This window comes from Oncorhynchus masou, chromosome 13 (genome assembly GCF_036934945.1).
Source record: "Oncorhynchus masou masou isolate Uvic2021 chromosome 13, UVic_Omas_1.1, whole genome shotgun sequence".
NCBI classification, from domain to species: domain Eukaryota; kingdom Metazoa; phylum Chordata; class Actinopteri; order Salmoniformes; family Salmonidae; genus Oncorhynchus; species Oncorhynchus masou.
The window spans coordinates 68,701,159-68,721,541 of NC_088224.1; the positions used below are offsets into that span (position 1 = coordinate 68,701,159).

The window sequence follows — 20,383 nt, forward strand, 5'->3', positions numbered from 1 at the left end:
AATGTTTTATGCGTTCGCCACACTCTCGTCCTCTCAAGAGAACGTCCTCGGATAATGCACTTGGGGCATGAGAGTGTGGAGCTCGGAGGTATGCATATTGAGAAACACCCACCATCTCCTTCAGAGGATTTCTGCTTTCCTATACTTTGAGTTTACCGAAACAATAGGATTGTTAGATCCATTGACATCATGCTTCATGTTAGGTGATACATAACAGTTATTGTATGTATGTCTTATATAGGCCTACGTGTTGTTAGTGCTGGGCTTGGACTTCCAATGGGACACTACTACTGCTATTAGGCTTATTAGGCTCCTGAAAGAGCCTAGGCAATGTTATGAAATTATCCAATAAAAAAAAATGTGACTATATACACACTGTAACCTCCCAGGGAGATATATGGTGCATTTTAGTGAGAGTGTATTTTAGGTTTCATTGTGTTCTGAGGCCAATGAGTAGGGTTGTAAATCACAGTGACACTGGCCATGAGACTATACTGCATCATAAACTATAGACCAGTGGTAGCTCGCTCCCAGATAATTGGCTCCAACTCTACAAGACCACAGTCAACACACACACACGTCATCTGGGCCTGACAGATGCCGGACTGCGATCCACAGCTTTATATGAGACCAATTTCTCACCTCTACTTCAATACTCCCACTTCACATTCACAGTACAAAATGCATGTCATCATGAAATGGGATGGCCTTGAGAAAGGCCACTCGGCTGAAACGTCGACCAAAGTGCCTGTCCACCTCTGAACATGGAATAAAAAGATCTAGCTCACCAGCATTTTTGCCTCCCAACCTTTAATTTTATACAGAAATGGAATGACATCAATTGTGCTGTCCTCTGGGGAGAGGAGTTGTCGCTCGTCCCGTTCCTTCATTACCTGGTACCAGATTGGGTTACATTGTGATACTTGATCTCCATTCATTAACCCATTTCCTCCTCTCCTCTTACGCTCATTAAAAGGCACATCTGTTTCGTGTTGCTGCACGCAGGGCTCTGGATTTTACGGCTGAGCTGTACATCTGGACACCCGCCTACACCCCCCTCCCCGCAACCCCCACCTACACCCCCTCCCCACCAATAAACCCCCCCCCCACCAATAAACCCCCCCCCCTGCCCCATGACAGCTTACAACCCCATTGTCACAGCAGCACCATGTCTGTGTGTGTATGTGTGAGACTGAGCCAAATAGAGAGAGCAAGCCTGAGAGATTGAGGGAGTGAGGTCGAGGGCGGTCTGCCCCACAGACAGCTGAGGAGCTGGTTCAGGGTCACATCCCCCAACTGAAGGGCTGACTGACTGACAGGGCGGCATCAAAAGGTCAGAATGTTAATACCCCAGCAGGAAAAACATGACCTCAAAGAAGACCCCTGGCCACTTACCTCCCCAAACCGTCATCCCCTCTGACCCAGCAGCCCCACCACGTCACATGAAAACTTTACAAGGAAAACCTTTTAAATAACCACTCAGCAATCTCGTTCAAAACCTTCCCATCCTGTACACGCCTCATCTTCTGAGGCCTCTTTCCAGACACACTTGCGTGCGCACACACTTGCGTGCGCACACACTTGCGTGCGCACACACAGGCGCGTACACACACAGATAAAGACAGCGAGTCAGAGGATAAAACACAGCTGGGAGAAGCAGCTAAATCGGCCGTCCTCAGCAGAGCGTTCCATGTGTAGAGGTAAAGTGAGCAACCCTCCTCTTCAAGCTTCCCATGCATCAAAGAGTGAGAGGCACACAGTGAGTGGTGCTTTGTTCTCTGTTTGTAATTCAGCACCAGCATCCCAACAGCACAGATCTGAGGTCTCCCACAGACAGGGAGCGAGGTCACTAGCCCTCGGTAAGCCCTGGCTTCTGTGATGTCTTCTTTCAGCAGTTTAGGAGTTTGCTAGACAAGATGATGTAATCCACACAGCCTAAAATTATATTTCTACCATCCAGTCTGTCGTTCGGTCTAATACCGCATGTAACTAACTGCATGGTTATTGGAGCCAGTAGCAGTCAAATCTCATTGACACAGATCAATAGGCATGTATGATCCGTGTGGGAGAGGCTAGGTAGTTGAAACCAAGGAGAGCCTCCGGTAACCCACTGAATGACTGCTTTGGGCTAGACTTTACATCTACGTATAAGAGGGAGGGGTGCGAAACTGCACATAAAACCTCAGAATTATTTTATTTTGACCCACTTTTTTTTGTCAAATTCCCCCAGTACAGTATTAAAGACTGGTGGAGTAGAGTGGTGAACTGTGGAGTAAAGTTCTAAGCTGCCTCATGAGTCCTTACTGGCCTCATTCCCCTACAAATCACCATTTCTCTCAATCCACACACAGCAGCAGATCATTACACAGTTAAACCACAGAGACACTGTGCTGCTCTACTGAAACACCACCAGACTGTATAACTGTCAGGTAATAACTACTGTTAGAGATGGTCTAAAACAAATGATTGAATTGGCTGTAATGAGCGGATTTTCCCCGTTTTAACCTGGCACGCAAACTAGTCACCTTTCGGCAAAATTCGCCATTTTGAATCCAAAATAGGTGACCTATGTGATTCGTGTAGATCCGATGAGAAGTTTGTGGGGGGGCTATCCAAGGCTCAGCCACAATCCAAGGCTCAGCCAATTGTTCCCATAACAACAGAATGCAGCATGGACTGAAGAGGGAAGAGACAACTATTGCGCTAGTTACATCATCAGCGCGCACTCTGGAAAGACAGCGGGAGAGTGGAAAGGCAGTTTGTGCGTCCACTGAACGATAACGAAGAGCCACAGAGACGGGGGTGAGAAGGTGATGAAGCGTACTTCATGAGCTGAAAAACAACTGGCATTTGGAAAGTTTAAGGTGAGGGAGAAAGTGTGGTGGAACAAGTATTGTTAGCATTAAGTATCTTGCTCGCTGGATCAAATTCTCCCTTAGTTAGCCAGATAAATGTTGAGCAACATTAGCCAATTTAACTTATCAAATAATTGAGTTTATGGTGCGAAAATTAGCTAGCTAATAAAGTCAGACAGCTAACGTTAGCTAGCTAATGTTACAACATCAGATGCGCTAACGTTAGCACCTAACCAATTCTCTATAGTATTAACTGGTTACGACTCCTTGACGTTCCTCAAGTTATAACGCGTTTGTTGCTTACTGGACCCTGGCAATCTGTGTGAAATGTTAACTAGCTAATGAACTAACTACTAATCTGTGAATTTAAATTTTCCGTCTAAAGTATGTGGTTAATTTTCAGAATGAGAGAATTAGGTGAAAATGAGGCATTGCTTGTTAAACAAGTTGATTCAGGGATGAAGTGTAGCTGGAGCTGGGCCTGGTCTAAGCTGGTTGCCACCATAGAGTTGAAAAGGAACACCACACACATGGGCCACTTTTTCAGTCCGCTGATAAAAAGGGGTATGCCAGGTGTACTCTCTGCCTGAAAGAGATCAATTATGCCAACAAAGGGTATCATGCTCTGCTGGCACATTGTACACTTTCTGCCTGTGGACATCTGTTCTACAATGTAATAATGTGTAGCCCAAATATATTCCTTTTGTTGTGTTGAATTTGACAGTAACAGGTGTGAGTGAGGGGGCATTATTACATTTTTTACTCAGTGAACGTTCTTTTTGCACACGAGGCTTGTGCACTTGATCAATGTCTACTATCGTGGCCACTATAATAGAGCAAAAATAGAAGGCCTGTTTGTTTCATTCTATTTCTACTAAATATATGTTTTTTTCCCAAGTGCAATATTTAGATGTGTGTGGTCACAAGTGTTCTACTATAAAGGATGTCATGGCTAACTGCAATATTAGTGTATTGTTTTTTTTCTCAAGACTTGATTGTCATTTGCTGTAAAGTCTAGACTATAACATTGGATTGCTGTCTTTACATTTTTTAGCTCTGAGTTAGCGTCACATTAACCACTTTTTATTTTACACACAGAGACTGATCATGTAGATCATATTCTTTGTTGTTTAATTAGTTAAAACCTGCATTTCCCCCTAGCAGAGATTTTTTGCATGTTTCAGTGCAAATAAAAAAAGGGTCACCTTTTTGGGCCCAGTTTCCATCCCTGCTTTTATCCTGGATTCAGAGAGACAGTACGTCTCCTCCATCACTGGCCTTTTAACCTGGGTTCAGAGAGACAGTACGTCTCCTCCATCACTGGCCTTTTAACCTGGGTTCAGAGAGACAGTACGTCTCCTCCATCACTGGCCTTTTAACCTGGATTCAGAGAGACAGTACGTCTCCTCCATCACTGGCCTTTTAACCTGGATTCAGAGAGACAGTACGTCTCCTCCATCACTGGCCTTTTAACCTGGGTTTAGAGAGACAGTACGTCTCCTCCATCACTGGCCTTTTAACCTGGGTTCAGAGAGACAGTACGTCTCCTCCATCACTGGCCTTTTAACCTGGATTCAGAGAGACAGTACGTCTCTTCCATCACTGGCCTTTTAACCTGGATTCAAAGAGACAGTACGTCTCCTCCATCACTGGCCTTTTAACCTGGGTTCAGAGAGACAGTACGTCTCCTCCATCACTGGCCTTTTAACCTGGGTTCAGAGAGACAGTACGTCTCTTCCATCACTGGCCTTTTAACCTGGGTTCAGAGAGACAGTACGTCTCCTCCATCACTGGCCTTTTAACCTGGGTTCAGAGAGACAGTACGTCTCCTCCATCACTGGCCTTTTATCCTGGATTCAGAGAGACAGTACGTCTCCTCCATCACTGGCCTTTTAACCTGGGTTCAGAGAGACAGTACATCTCCTCCATCACTGGCCTTTTAACCTGGGTTCAGAGAGACAGTACGTCTCCTCCATCACTGGCCTTTTAACCTGGGTTCAGAGAGACAGTACGTCTCCTCCATCACTGGCCTTTTAACCTGGGTTCAGAGAGACAGTACGTCTCTTCCATCACTGGCCTTTTAACCTGGGTTCAGAGAGACAGTACGTCTCCTCCATCACTGGCCTTTTAACCTGGGTTCAGAGAGACAGTACGTCTCCTCCATCACTGGCCTTTTATCCTGGATTCAGAGAGACAGTACTTCTCCTCCATCACTGGCCTTTTAACCTGGGTTCAGAGAGACAGTACGTCTCCTCCATCACTGGCCTTTTAACCTGGGTTCAGAGAGACAGTACGTCTCCTCCATCACTGGCCTTTTAACCTGGATTCAGAGAGACAGTACGTCTCCTCCATCACTGGCCTTTTAACCTGGATTCAGAGAGACAGTACGTCTCCTCCATCACTGGCCTTTTAACCTGGGTTCAGAGAGACAGTACGTCTCCTCCATCACTGCTTTTAACCTGGGTTCAGAGAGACAGTACGTCTCCTCCATCACTGGCCTTTTAACCTGGGTTTAGAGAGACAGTACGTCTCTTCCATCACTGGCCTTTTATCCTGGGTTCAGAGAGACAGTACGTCTCTTCCATCACTGGCCTTTTAACCTGGGTTCAGAGAGACAGTACGTCTCCTCCATCACTGGCCTTTTAACCTGGATTCAGAGAGACAGTACGTCTCTTCCATCACTGGCCTTTTATCCTGGGTTCAGAGAGACAGTACGTCTCTTCCATCACTGGCCTTTTAACCTGGGTTCAGAGAGACAGTACGTCTCTTCCATCACTGGCCTATTTAAAACATATCAAGCTGCACATGGGAGGAAGGGAAGAGTTGGTCGAGGCTAGGCGAGCTTCATAATGATTTGTAATCAGGCCTAGCATTTGCAGGAAAAGAGAAAACTCTTTCAAAGCCTGCCAATAATCGAGAAGGTAGAGAAAAACCACACTGTGACTCCATGGTCCAAAGAACCACAGTCCTTTTTCCCTCTCAAAAAGAAGAGAGGAGCAGTGATATGAGAGTTGGAACGAGGACTATTGGGGGCTTAACTTTTCAAGTTTGTTTGCAGATGTTAATGAACTGGCCACATAGTTGTTTGCTGCAGTTTCCCTTTGCACTTTCATCGTCCTTCCATTAAGTTCGAACAGTGAAACACAAGCAAACAAACTCATAACCACACTCATTTTTGTTCACATCCTGTCCTGTAGTACCTTAGTGACCTCTTGATCTGTGGAGCAGAACCTGGTTAGAGGGGTGGGGAAGTGGAGTCCTTTAGCAGTTGGACCTGCTCCAGAACTTCCTCCACTGTACTGCTACAGTAAACTAGCTTACAACTGGATCCAGCAGACAGAGAGAGAAGGGGCTGAGGGAGGAAAGTATGGCCAGGAAATAAACAGACCAAACTGACTGCCCTTACCTGACTGGCAGCTCAAATAGAATAGCCAACTTTGTTTGATTGTGACTGATTTGATGACAAGCAAGTTTTGCCACTATACAGAAATGTGTGGGAACTTAACTGCCCCAATAGGCTTTCCATCACATTTCTTAAGAACGATCCCATTTAGGCTAAGTTGAATATCTAATAAAAAAAGAGCAGAATGCATGATTGAACCATTGTGGGTTTAAACCCTGGCTGGCCAGAGAAGTCTGAGATAAAGGAGTCTCAGAGAGACAAAGACAGACGGAAAGAAAGGGAGGGAGAGAACCACACTGAGCACTCAGTTGAAGTAATACGTTAAGTTTAATGTTAAGACCATGTTGCCAAGCAAGGAAGAAACTCCCAAATATGAGTCACCGGAAGACCACAAGCATAGCTCATAAAAACACATCAGCTAGGACAAAATTCATATAAGCCAATAGCAAGGGTCAAAGTTAAATGCCATAGCCTGCCAACTTTACGAGAAAGATGACAATTAGCTCACAATGTATAAAAATGTAATTTGCCGAATTGCCTCTGGTTTTAGCAAACGTCAGTATAAACCACCACTGAATGGCCCTGAGTAATGTTGTTTCAGATAAAACTAAATTCCCCAGAGCTATAGTGAGAGACAAAGAGAACACACATGTGTGAGGTGCAGCTCTACTCTGGCTGCATCTGTGGCAGTCTGGAATGTGATGAGGGTTTACTAGGTTTATAAATAACTGTCAGAAAAAGGGAGACACAAAAGGCAGTGCTGTTCTGAATCTGCAGGAGCAGGGCCACTCTCTCTCTCCCTCATTCCCAGGCAGCCAGCACCCTTTCCTCTCCGCCCGCCCTGCAGTCCACTCCAGTTTACCACTCTCTCTCACTTTCTCTGGAGTGGTTACCACCAGCACCCCAGCCCCACTCCATCCCACCTGCTTGCCCTCTCACCGTTGCTAGCAACACCAGAACCATTTAGTCTGAATGGAGAAAAGAAATCAAGGCAAGCCAGGAGTGTTTAAAGGGAGATATTGTGGCGTGTGTGTGTGTCCGTGTGAGAGAGATGTTGAGGTAGCTTACAGCAGTGCACTTATATCCCCCCCCAATTAGTCTAGAGGTGACTGTGACTAGCTATAATCAGCATGCCACCAGATGGTAATCCAACAGTATCGAATGTCTTCAATTATTCAAAGAACATTAATAGGGGAAATCAATACTCCAATTTCAAAACAATAAGAGCATCTACAATGTCTCGAGAATAGTACACAGACTAACAAAAAACGTGGCTAATTCATAACAGTATGATACTTTATCACCCGTTGAAATATGCTTGGAGCAGAAAACCCAGCCAGAGCAAGTGTTTCAGTGCAAATCTGTGCAGGGATCTAGAGCCGACGGGAGATTTGTGATGAGAATCAATCTGTTTTGTCACATTACAGCATTCACCCCTCTCCCTTGGTTTCCAAGGAGCCCGAGTGGACCGTCGCACCACCTGAAGCTTAACCAGCAGAGATAGAGATGGAAACCACGCTATCCTTTATCTCTCATTCCTTATGCCACCTTTCCCTCCTTTTCTAATGATGCACTGTCATGCTGTGTAATGACATGCACCAAGACCAAGGGAGGGAGGGAGAGAGAGGGGAGATGGGAGGAGGTGAAGGACTGAAAAAGGTTCCACAATAGCCGGTCACACCAAATGTAAATGCCTTCGTACTATCCAGAGTGAAACGGTTGGTGGGAGTGTGGAGAGGACGGTGCAATGTGCATTTATGTTCCATTCTTCATGGTGTGGCAAATTGGACTGTGAGTCACACACATAAGACTGTGGAGAGAAAACACTATCATCTCAACCAACCAGCTCCATTGTCTCCCCAGCCAGGTCCCACATTCCTTTATCAAAACACATAAAAAACATACAGTTATATGACAGAAAACCATGGATGAGTTCATGTATGATTAGCTAAAGAATCTCTACTCCACTCACCCAGTCTGTAACTCCAGTTGGATTAACAGAGGCCTGAGAGAAAGTATTTTAGCTTCAGACAGGTTCACCCTCCACTATCAGACCTCAGAAAGGGTCATTTATGTAATACCCACCCAGTTCTCAGCAAGGGGTTTCCCCTACATAGAGGTGCTTTGTTGTGGAGTTCAAACGAACAAGAAACCCACTCAACTGCCCACCACAGCTGGCCTGAACTGTGTAATCCACTTACACGTCTGTAACCCATTGCCTAGACGCCCTGGCCCACATACACCATCCCTTTCTTCCATCAGCACAGATCAAAAGGACCAATCAGAGACGCTAAGCAGCAGATAAAGCCCATTTCAGATTTATACCTATTTCGTCACGGTCTGTACTTTCTGCAAATCAGACAAAAATGTATATGCACAATGTTCATTGCTTTTCCTGCACTGTTCCAGTGAGATGTTACTCTACAAACACCCGGGCCGTCCCGTCCACCACGTCGAGCGGATCTAATTAAATGCTGTTCCACATTAACAGGATTGGGCGAGCTCACCGTTTCCTGCCCTGTTCCCCATGGCCTTTGAGTGGCACTCGGGCTAATGCATAGAAACAGGAACAGGGTGAAATGCCAGACACAAGTGAAACCGACATCAATACACACAGCAAACCTGCTCACATTATTGCCTTGCGGTGGTGAAACATGGCGACAGTGTTGTACAGTCACACAAAAGCTGTGTTGAGATCACTGCAGACAGAAGAACAGGCTGTAAAGGCTTGAGTCTTTACGTAACCCAGGGCTACAGTAGAACTAGGAGGTGTAATGCAATGGAATTAAATATAACAATTTAATAGGATCTATGTGTCATGCCCTGTAATCATGTCAATCTAATCACACTACAATTATAAGCCTGTTCTTTATCAGCACAATATCCCCTCTTCATTTCCTTATTTGTCTGCAGTCATTTGGTCGTTACTGGGCTTCAGGGTTTGACCTTTCAAAACATAAGGCTGCATACATCTCAGCCTCACTTTCACACTGCCACCAGCTGGCTGCTGCCAGAAACCCAACCTGGAAGCAGTGGTCTGCCAAGCAAATAGTCTTTCTACCACATTGCATAACTATGTGTAAAAAATACTGCATTTGTAAACTGGTTGATTCAAACTGCCTCCATCCATAGATATTCATGCTGTAGTTTGGCCTTCTCACTGGGGACTGAAGACAGTCATGCTGATGATAGTAACAGAGAGAGAGGGAATAAGCCGCATGTCTTGACAGAGGGGAGAAAAACGCTATGAAATTTGCACAAGCTCTCCCTTCCATTATACTGGGCTGCTGAAACACAGTTAACTGTGTGCTATTCAGTTCCGCGTAACATGGCACTCTGCCTACGTGTCTTTTGCTTGGAACCAGCTGGAGAACCAAACGGTAAAAATCGACAAAAACAAACAGTCTAGCGGACATTGAAGCTAAGAGCTTAGAGACATAAACAGTAGGCAAATGTTCTCGTTTGGCAAACCAAAAGGTCAAATTAGAGGCTTCTAGACCACCTCCTGATCCATTCTGTTTGTGTGGTAATTCAATTTTGTTAGACAACACGTAGCAACTGTTCAAGCTCTCCCAATTTGCTCATTTGTCCTCCTGCACAACTGCAATTGCCGGGTTGGAATGGGTTAGCTCAAAGAATATTTATAATTTGTGACAGAAACCCTACCACAAGCAGACCACACAGTCTGCTCTTTGCTTCTACGTGTCACTCCTGTTCTACAGGGACTGGCACATTTCCTTCCATTCTAAGCTACTTCATATCACTCCTCCCCTTAAAAACACATAACACTCCCCCAGCCTCTCACGGAGTGAGTTCACATTCACAAGGCTAAAAGGGAGGGGAACTGCAATAGCCCTCTAAACATTCATCTGTTGTTCTCTATGGCCAAAGAGATCCTATAATTTACATAGAGTCTGTGATTCTATGACCAAGGCTGGATATTTTTTGGGGTGTTTCTGAAACCTCCGTCAACATCCTCCACCAGGGGAAGTGTGTGCTGTGCAACGATGGTTCCAAACCATCTAAACCGCATGGCGTTGGTCTAAACCGCATGGTGTTCGTCGGTCTGTATTCAGTCGTACCACAGTCAAACCCAACAAAGAGCTCGTCTGTCACACCACTCTACCTCGTCCTGCTAGATAAATCAGCTGGCATTAATACAAAGGCCGGGGCAGCAATTAGGTATCAAAATGTCATATTCAGCCATTTGTTGTGCTCTCCTTTTGTTTCTGGCACGTATGAAAGCTGAAAAGCAGTTTTGTTATAAGATTTTTCCCCCAGAGGGATACAATGTTCACTTGTGTAACCCACCGGATCACTCTGGGTGGTCCGGCCAAGTGAGCAACAAATGGAGCGGCATGGACCGGTTCAGCCCAGATCGGACTGCCATCCCTGTGTGGTACACTTGTTTGGCTTTTTTCCTGTCCATCATGGCTACCTCTCTCGCTTCCCTAAAACGATGCCATCCCCCAGCACAAAACAAACTGCTCAATGCCACCATTTATTTTAATGAGCCCACAAACACTCTGAATTGCCTGACTGTTTAATTTAAAGAATCAGTCAGCAAATTTTATACATCACACAACAAAGACAAACAACTAAACCGACCAATCCCAGGGCTGGGACGGAAGTACAGTGGAAGACGTGTACAAAAGGGACATCTTAATGTAATGTTGTTTTATTTAATTGATTCCATTCCAGTGTTTCGCTCTGGACACAAATCAGTGCTAATTGCTCCTTCAAAACAGGGCCCTCGTCTCAGAATGACTCAATGTCTTTCTCACTCCCTCAAGATCTTCATATACACAGAGTGTACAAAACATTAGGAATGATTGTCAAGGAAAGAGCAGTCTGACCAGGTGAATCCAGTGAACACTATGATCCCTTTCTGATGTCACCTGTTAAATCCACTTCCAATCAGTGTGGATAAAGGGGAAGAGATGTTTAAGCCTTGAGACAATTGAGATTGTGTATGTGTGCCATTTACAGGGTATGGTAGTAGGTGCCAGGCGCACCAGTTTGTGTGTGTCAAGAACTGCAATGCAACTGTTTTTTTTTGCGCTTAACGGTTCCCTGTGTGTATCAAGAATGGTCCACCATCCAAAGGACATCCAGCAAACTTGACACAAATGTGGGACGCATTAGAGTCACCTTGTAGAGTCCATGCCCCAAAGAATTGAGGCTGTTCGGAAGGCAAAAAGGAGGGTGTTCCTAATATTCTGTACACTCAGTGTATCTTCACATCCAAGTCTCATCCATTTTGTTTTCCCTCCTTGAACTCAATACTAATTAATTCCCAACCCGCTCTCTCATGCTTCCTCAGATCTTGTGAATGCCAGTGAGCAGCATGAGTTGACTTGTCCATGTAAAAGCCTTGGTCTGTCCATCACTCCCACAGCACAGCTAGGTCCCTAGCAACATCCATCTTCTGCAGATGCACCTCTGATAAGAGCCTGTTGTACACTCCATATTTCATTCTAGGGCTCGGTCTCGATTCTATGGAACTAACAAGGATAAGCAAGAGCTTTAACACAGTGCGAGTTGTCATACAACAATGTCATGTGATGACATATTTGGAAACGGGAAGGCTACAGCAGATAACAGACCGAATCTTTACGTGACCAATAGAAAACACTGACAGGATAAGATGGTTCTCCAGTAAGATCAAAAATGACTCAGGGTATCAGCTGACACAGTACTTGTGTGAGAAGACCGCTTACATTAAATCAAATGTATTTGTCACATACACATGGTTAGCAGATGTTAATGCGAGTGTAGCGAAATGCTTGTGCTTCTAGTTCCGACCATTCAGTAATATCTAACAAGTAATATAACCTAACAATTTCACAACTACCTTACACACACACACACACACCACACACACACACACACGTGTAAAGGAATGAATACAAATATGTACATAAAGATATATGAATGAGTGATGGTACAGAACAGCATAGGCAAGATGCAGTAGATGGTATAGAGTACAGTATATACATACAAGATGAGTAATGAAAACATAGAAAGTGGCATTGTTTAAAGTGGCTAGTGATACATTTAATTACATCAAGAAGGCAAGATGCAGTTGATGGTATAGCGTACAGAAAATACATATGAGATGAGTAATGTAGGGTATGTAAGCATTATATAAAGTGGCTTGTGATAAATTGATAACATCAATTTTTCCATTATTAAAGTGGCTAGAGTTGTGTCAGTATGTTGGCAGCAGCCACTCAATGTTAGTGATGGCTGTTTAACAGTCTGATGGCCTTGAGATAGAAGCTGTTTTTCAGTCTCTCGGTCCCCGCTTTGATGCACCTGTACTGACCTCGCCTTCTGGATGATATCGGGGTGAACAGGCAGTGGCTCGGTGGTTGTTGTCCTTGATGATCTTTTTGGCCTTCCTGTGACATCGGGTGGTGTAGGTGTCCTGGAGGGCAGGTAGTTTGCCCCCGGTGATGCGTTGTGCAGACCTCACTGCCCTCTGGAGAGCCTTACGGTTATGGGCGGAGCAGTTGCCGTACCAGGTGGTGATACAGCCCGACAGGATGCTGTCGATTGTGCATCTGTAGAAGTTTGTGAGTGCTTTTGGTGACAAGCCAAATTTCTTCAGCCTCCTGAGGTTGAAGTGGTGCTGCTGCACCTTCTTCACCACGCTGTCTGTGTGGGTGGACCATTTCAGTTTGTCCGTGATGTGTACACAGAGGAACTTAAAACTTACTACCCTCTCCACTACTGTCCCGTCAATGTAGATAGGGGGCTGCTCCCTCTGCTGTTTCCTGAAGTCCACGATCATCTCCTTTGTTTTGTTGACATTGAGCGTGATGTTATTTTCCTGGCACTACACTCCGAGGGCCCTCACCTTCTCCCTGTAGTCCGTCTCATCGTTGTTGGTAATCAAGCCTACCACTGTAGTGTCGTCTGCAAACTTGATGATTGAGTTGGAGGCGTGCATGGCCACGCAGTCGTGAGTGAACAGGGAGCACAGGAGAGGGCTGAGAACGCACCCTTGTGGGGACCCAGTGTTGGGGATCAGCAGGGTGGAGATGTTGTTACCTACCCTCACCACCTGGGGGGGGATCCAGTTGCACAGGGCTGGGTCGAGACCCAGGGTCTCGAGCTTAATGACGAGTTTGGAGGGTACTATGGTCTTAAATGCTGAGCTGTAATCGATGAACAGTGTTCTTACATTGGACAAGAGGAATACCTGATGGGTTAGGGCAGTGTGCAGTGTGATGGCGATTGCATCGTCTGTGGATCTATTGGGGCGGTAAGCAAATTGGAGTGGGTCGAGTGTGTCAGGTAGGGTGGAGGTGATATGGTCCTTGACTAGTCTCTCAAAGTACTTCATGATGACGGAGGTGAGTGCTACAGGGCGGTAGTCATTTAGCTCAGTTACCTTAGCTTTCCTGGGAACAGGAACAATGGTGGCCCTCGTGACGCATGTGGGAACAGCTGACTGGGATAAGGATTGATTGAATATGTCTGTAAACACACCAGCCAGCTGGTCTGTGCATGCTCTGAGGACGCGGCCTGGGATGCCGTCTGGCCCTGCGGGGGTTAACACGTTTAAATGTTTTACTCACGTTGACTACAGTGAAGGGGAGCCCGCAGGTTTTGGTAGTGTGCCGTGTCAGTGACACTGTATTGTCCTCAAAGCGAGCAAAAAAGTTATTTAGTCTGTCTGGGAGCAAGACATCGTGGTCCGCATCGGGGCTGGTTTTTCTTTTGTAGTCCGTGATTGACTGTAGACCCTGCCACATACCTCTCGTGTCTGAGCCGTTGAATTGCGACTCCACTTTGTCTCTATACTGACGGTTAGCTAGTTTGATTGCCTTGCGGAGGGAATAGCTACACTGTTTGTATTCGGTCATGTTTCCGGTCACCTTGCCCTGATTAAAAGCAGTTGTTCGCGCTTTCAGTTTTGCGCGAGTGCTGCCATCAATCCACGGTTTCTGGTTGGGGAATGTTTTAATAGACGCTGTGGGTACAACATCACCAACACACTTGCTAATAAACTCACTCACCGAATCAGCGTATTCTTCAGTGTTGTTGTTCACCGCAATGCGGAACATATCCCAGTCCACGTGATCAAAGCAATCTTGAAGCGTGGAATCCGATTGGTCAGACCAGCGTTGAACAGACCTGAGCGCGGGAGCTTCCTGTTTTAGTTTCTGTCTATAGGCTGGAAGCAACAAAATGCAGTCGTGGTCAGCTTTTCCAAAGGGAGGGCGGGGGAGGGCCTTATATGCATCGCGGAAGTTAGAATAACAATGGTCTAGGGTTTTGCCAGCCCTGGTAGCACAATCAATATGCTGATAGAATTTGGGGAGCCTTGTTTTCAGATTAGCCTTGTTAAAATCCCCAGCTACAGTAAATGCAGCCTCAGGATAAGTAGTTTCCAGTTTACACAGAGTCCAATGAAGTTCTTTCAGGGCTGTCTGTTTCTGCTTGGGGGGGGGGATATACACGACTGTGATTATGATCGAAGAGAATTCTCTTGGTAGATAAGTCCTGTGTGGCTCAGTCGGTAGAGCATGGCGCTTGCAACGCCAAGCGTCGTGGGTTCGATTCCCGCTGGGGACATCCATATGTAAAAGTAGTGGCCCCAGCCGACTTGTAAGTCGCTAAATGTCTGCTAAATGGGATATATATAGATAATGCGGTCGACATTTCATTGTGAGGAATTCTAAGTCAGGTGAACAAAAGGACTTGAGTTCCTGTATGTTGTTATGATCACACCACGTCTCGTTAATCATAAGGCATACACCCCTGCCCTTCTTACCAGAGAAATGCTTGTTTCTGTCTGCGTGATGCGTGAAGAAACCAGGTGGCTGTACCGATTCAGATAGCGTGTCTCGAGTGAGCCATGTTTCCGTGAAACAAATAACGTTAGTCTCTGATGTCTCTCTGGAATGCTACCCTTGCTCGGATTTCGTCTACCTTGTTGTCAAGAGACTGGACATCGGCAAGTAGTAGGCTTGGGAGCGGTGCGCGATGTGCCAGTCTACGGAGCCTGACCAGAAGACCGCTCCGTCTGCCCCTTCTACGGCGCCGTTGTTTTGGGTCACCGGCTGGGATCCGATCCATTGTCCTGGGTGGAAAACAAAACACAGGTTCCGCTTCGGGAGAGTCATATTCCTGGTCGTAATGATGGTGAGTTGACGTTGCTCTTATTTTCAGTAGTTCCTCCCGACTGTATGTAATAAAACCTAAGATTTTCTGGGGTATCGTTGTAAGAAATAACACATAAAAAAAAACTAAATACGGCATAGTTTCCTAGGAACGCGAAGTGAGGCGGCCATCTCTGTTGGCACCGGAAGTACATTACATTAGTCATATCAAAAACTCTAAACCCTAAATACTTTTTTGTATCTTAACCAACAAAAACTAACTACGCCTCATGCTGGTTGATAAACTGCGGCAAGTCAGAAAAGCCAGAAGGGTTGTACAGCTCATGGCTTATTTCCTGATAGTGTTGCCTACGTGAAGCCTGTTCCATTCTGGCCACACATCTATTAATGTAATCTGTGGGAAAATCAGTGGCTCAGAGTAGAGTAGCATCAGGACTGGGGGTTTATTTGATTCATTCCAAATACCCGCTTAATTGCTGTAGTGGCGTGTTCCATTAGCCCATGGCGAGCAGAGTAGAGCGGCACACAGCTCCTCTTTACAGGAGTCAAAATAAAGCAGGATATCCTGGTCACAGTTTCCTAGCAATGTGTTAATGATTCCCCAGCCTAAAAGCCATGGGACATCTATTATTCTAAATGGTTCCTAGATTCTAAAAAAAATTTAAGAGGAGGAAGTTTGTGTATTCATACGTTTGTTGATGCGACAGAAGTAAGACAAATATATGTATAATGGACTAGCTGCCTGTACTTAAAATTAAAATGTACACGAGCATACAGAATCTCAAAAAACACTAATGGGTGGACTCATTAAATAGCAAAGCTCCTGGGCTGCAAAAATGCACCCTCATTAAAATAAAAATGAGTTTTGTTTTATTTCACCACGTAAACATTGTGTAATTAAAGCATTACTGATGTAAATCTTCTTTAATGTGGTGCAGTAACAATGACATTTCTCTGCAGTGAAAGTTTCCAGAATAATTGCCGTCTTAGTCAGTGAATGTCTGAATACCCCATTTCTAAAAACTGTTCGTATTAATTCTCCTCTCTGTCCATCACATCTCTCCTCTCCCTAGCCAAGACAATCTTTTTTAAATTAAACCTCTGAGTGTTTACTAAGACAGATTGCCTCATCACACTAGAGACATCTCCCTCCTTCCTGGATACACTCAGCATCCAACAAGATTAATGACAGTGTCATGCCAAGAAAATAGAAAAATGGACGTAATTTAATTATTTGTATTTCTTCTGTCATCTAGAAGTGAATGAGTGTGGGTTCTTTAAGCCGAGAGCTGTGGACTATTCAGGATACAGCCACTCCAGCAGACAATACCGAACTCTTTAAAAGTGTTCCTCCCACAAAGGGAGTAAAGCCAGGGGGTGAGAGTAAAGCCAGGGGGTGAGAGGGGACTGTATTAACAGTAATATTCCTTATTGAAATAAAGCTCTGGAGCAGGAGAGTAGCATTGGTGGTTAGTAAGGTCCAGAGAGAGAGAGAGAGAGAGAGAGAGAGAGACAGAGAGAGAGACAGAGAGAGAGACAGAGACAGAGACAGAGAGATTTGCATATATTGATTGGCATTGTGAGAGCTGGTGAGGGGTCGCGCCACTACTCCAGAAAATCAGCTTTTCGCACACCCAGTCTCTCAACACACGCAATCACAGCTCTGGTATGGCCAGCACCTTCTCATACCTTACCTGCGTAGTGTATAGTCCAACACCCAGCAGCCTAACTGTTCCTCAGTCGCCCTATGCCCAAAGCTCTACAGTGGACCAGTGTGAGCCAGGCTAATAATTAATAGCATGTAATTAAGATGGCAGACTCCCTGTACTTGTAAACACCCATTAGTCCAATGTACCAGCATGCTGTAATTGCTTTGTTTGATGTGGATTTCTGGAGTATCACACCCTCTCACCCACCCCCACCTGCTTCCAGCCATCACGCTCACTAAACTTGAGTGACATTGATGCTTGTCGAGGGCAGAAATCACTCAGTAAGGGTTGTAACGAGAGGAGCAGCCCTACAGTTGGCAATTTGCCAGAGTCATGATGACGGGCAAGGCAGATGAGGCGGGGTGGACTTCATAAGTGGGACCATTTTAGTTCCCACCATTAACAGCACATCAACGATTCCACCAGTCAGTCAGCCAGCGACCCAGGCCTGAATCCCAGCAGCCCCCATACTCTGTCCCCCCTAACATCCCACCATAGCCTGCAACCTGTTCTCAGCCTTGATCTGCAGTCAGTCACCATTCAATGCATAAATGGGTGAATAATTAAATGTTTAAATTAAGCTCAAAGGATCTCCAACTGAAAACAGGAGAGTTAAAAAAGGGGGAAATTTGCTTGTTTCCAAAAAAAACATTTTAAATCTTTGACACCTTTCAAACGGCTCACACTCCACAACCCCCGGGGTTCATAGTAGTGCACTAACCCCCGGGGTTCAAAGTAGTGCACTATATAGGGAATAGGGTGCCATTTGAGACCCACTCTATGCTGCAGTGCTATGGCTAAAGTGATCTTACACATGTAGGCCGTCTGAAACTAGACACAGACCAGAGGTCTACAGGAAGTAAGAAAGAATGTTCAGGTCCATGTTGAACATTCACAAAATACTCTATCACAGATAGGAGGGACATATAGCTACCACATCAAGTAATAGAGGCTAGTTGTGGATTATGAGCTGCTGTGAATGGAAAAAAAAGATAAAACACAAGATGGAGAATGTGGAGATGGAATAAAAAGCCTAAATTAAAAGAAGCTCTCTACGGTGGGCCTTTTCTGTACCCTGGGGATCCCTGGGGATTTCATTCTCAGATAGATATAAAAGCTGCTCAACTAGCAGGCCATAGCAACAGTATGACAAGCACATTGCATCAGGAGGGAGGCAGAAGCCCAAACGAGGTGTCGCCTAGCAAGACGAGGGACTCTGGGAAAACAAACTAGACTAGGAGGGAATGGAGTTCACTTTGGTCTGCGTCAGCCGGGTCAACTTGTTGAAGACATTGGCCTATGAGGAGCTGGCACACTGCCACGCTAGCATCAGTTACCCTCCATTTCCCTCTATACCTTCACCACATGAGTTAAGGCTTTAAATGATATGCAATCACATATTTACTAACATAAACAAGTCTCAGTCAATTCAAATCTCTGAAGTTTGCTCCAAAAGTTATGAGACCAGGGGTATGCAAGAGGCTTTGAAAATGCTGAACATGGAATGCAGCTCATTATTTGCAGTAACCCTCGCAGTTATTGGTTGATGTTGACAAGACAGCAGGGTGCTTGGCCTATGGAGGAGGCTTAGTGGAGAAGAGATGGGAGGGGGGCTGTAAAGAGGATTATGGGGGGGCCAGCAGTGAGGGGCCAGACTATTGTTAGAGCCTGAGAAAGTGTTAGAGCAGGAAGAGTTGCACACAGTGGCCTAGTGAATAACAGGAAATACTGAGATACAGGTCTGCACAACACGCTACAGTCCAGTCCTGCTGCATAGGGACTACAGTATTGGATTTATGCCGCCACAAACTTTCACTCACAGAAGAATCTAAGCTGAACTGCTAGTGTGCAAATACACTACATGACCAAAAGTATGTGGAACATTTCATTCCAAAACTAGATGTTGCAACATTGCGGGGACTTGCTTCCATTCAGCCACAAGAGCATTAGTGAGGTCGGGCACTGATGTCTAGCGATTTCAATTAAATCTCAAAGGTGTTCGATGGGGTTGACGCCAGGCGTCTGTGCAGGTCAGGCAAGTTCTTCCACATCAATCTCGACAAACCATTTCTGTATGGACCTCACTTTGTGCACAGGGGCATTGTCATGCTGAAACAGGAAAGGGCCTTCCCCAAACTGTTGCCACAAAGTTGGAAGCACAGAATTGTCTACAAAGTCATTGTATGTTGTAGCATTAAGATTTCCCATCACTGGAATTAAGGGGCCTAGCCTGAACAATGAAAAACAGCCCCAGACTATTATTCCTCCACCAAACTTTACAGTTGGCACTATGCATTCGGGCAGGTAGCCTTCTCCTGGCATCTGCCAAACCCAGATTCGTCCGTCGGCTTGCCAGATGTAGAAGCGCGATTCATCACTCCAGAGAATGCGTTTCCACTGCTCCAGAGTCCAATGGCGGAGAGGTTTACGCCACTCCAGCCGACGCTTGGCATTGCGCATGGTGATCTTAGGTTTGTGTGCAGCTGCTCTGCCATTTCATGAAGCTTCCAAAGAACAGTTATTTCTCTTACTCTGCTTTCAGAGGCAGTTTGGAACTCAGTAGTGAGGGTAGCAACCAAGGACAGACAATTTTTTCCAGCACTTGGCGGTCCAGTTCTGTGAGCTTACCACTTTACAGCTGAGCCATTATTGCTCTAAATGTTTCCACTTCACAATAACAGCACGTTCAGTCGACTGGGGAAGCTCTAGCAGGGCAGACATTTGAAAGGTGGCATCCTATGACTGTGCCACGTTGAAAGTCACTGAGCTCTTCAGTAAGGCCATTCTACTGCCAATCTTTCCCTATGGAGACTGCATGGGTGTGTGCCCGATTTTATACACCTGTCAACAATGGGTATGGCTGAAAAAGCAGAATCCACTAACTTCAAGGCGTGTCCACATACTTCTGTATATATAAGGTATCATGATGGAGCAGCATATGAGATGTTCTTGTATAGTTTTGTCCAAATCAATTAAATGCTAAAGTGTTTCAGCCTTTGAAATTCTGAAATGACAGAGTGCTGCTCATTAGGGAGATGGCTGGGAGGGGTTGTTGAGAGGCAGAGATCTCCACCAAGCCTGTGAATGCAATTATCACTGAGACCTTGAGTTGGGGCCCCAAACAATAAATACATATTATCATAATCATACCACAACTACGCATGGGAATAGAGCTAAATTCTTTTGTCATTTTGCATTGATTGTGGAACAGAATTTAAATTGATGAGTGAGTTTGGATCCAGTCCAATCCCCCACCTCAGAGGGAAAAAACTAAACAAAAAA

General features: G+C 45.4%; 1 protein-coding gene across 1 annotated transcript in view; it reads right to left on the minus strand.

The window, feature by feature from the left end:
* Positions 1–20,383, minus strand: part of LOC135552931 (nucleoredoxin) — a 91,095-nt gene that overhangs the window by 45,882 nt on the left and 24,830 nt on the right. The gene's annotated exons all lie outside the window — the stretch shown is intronic.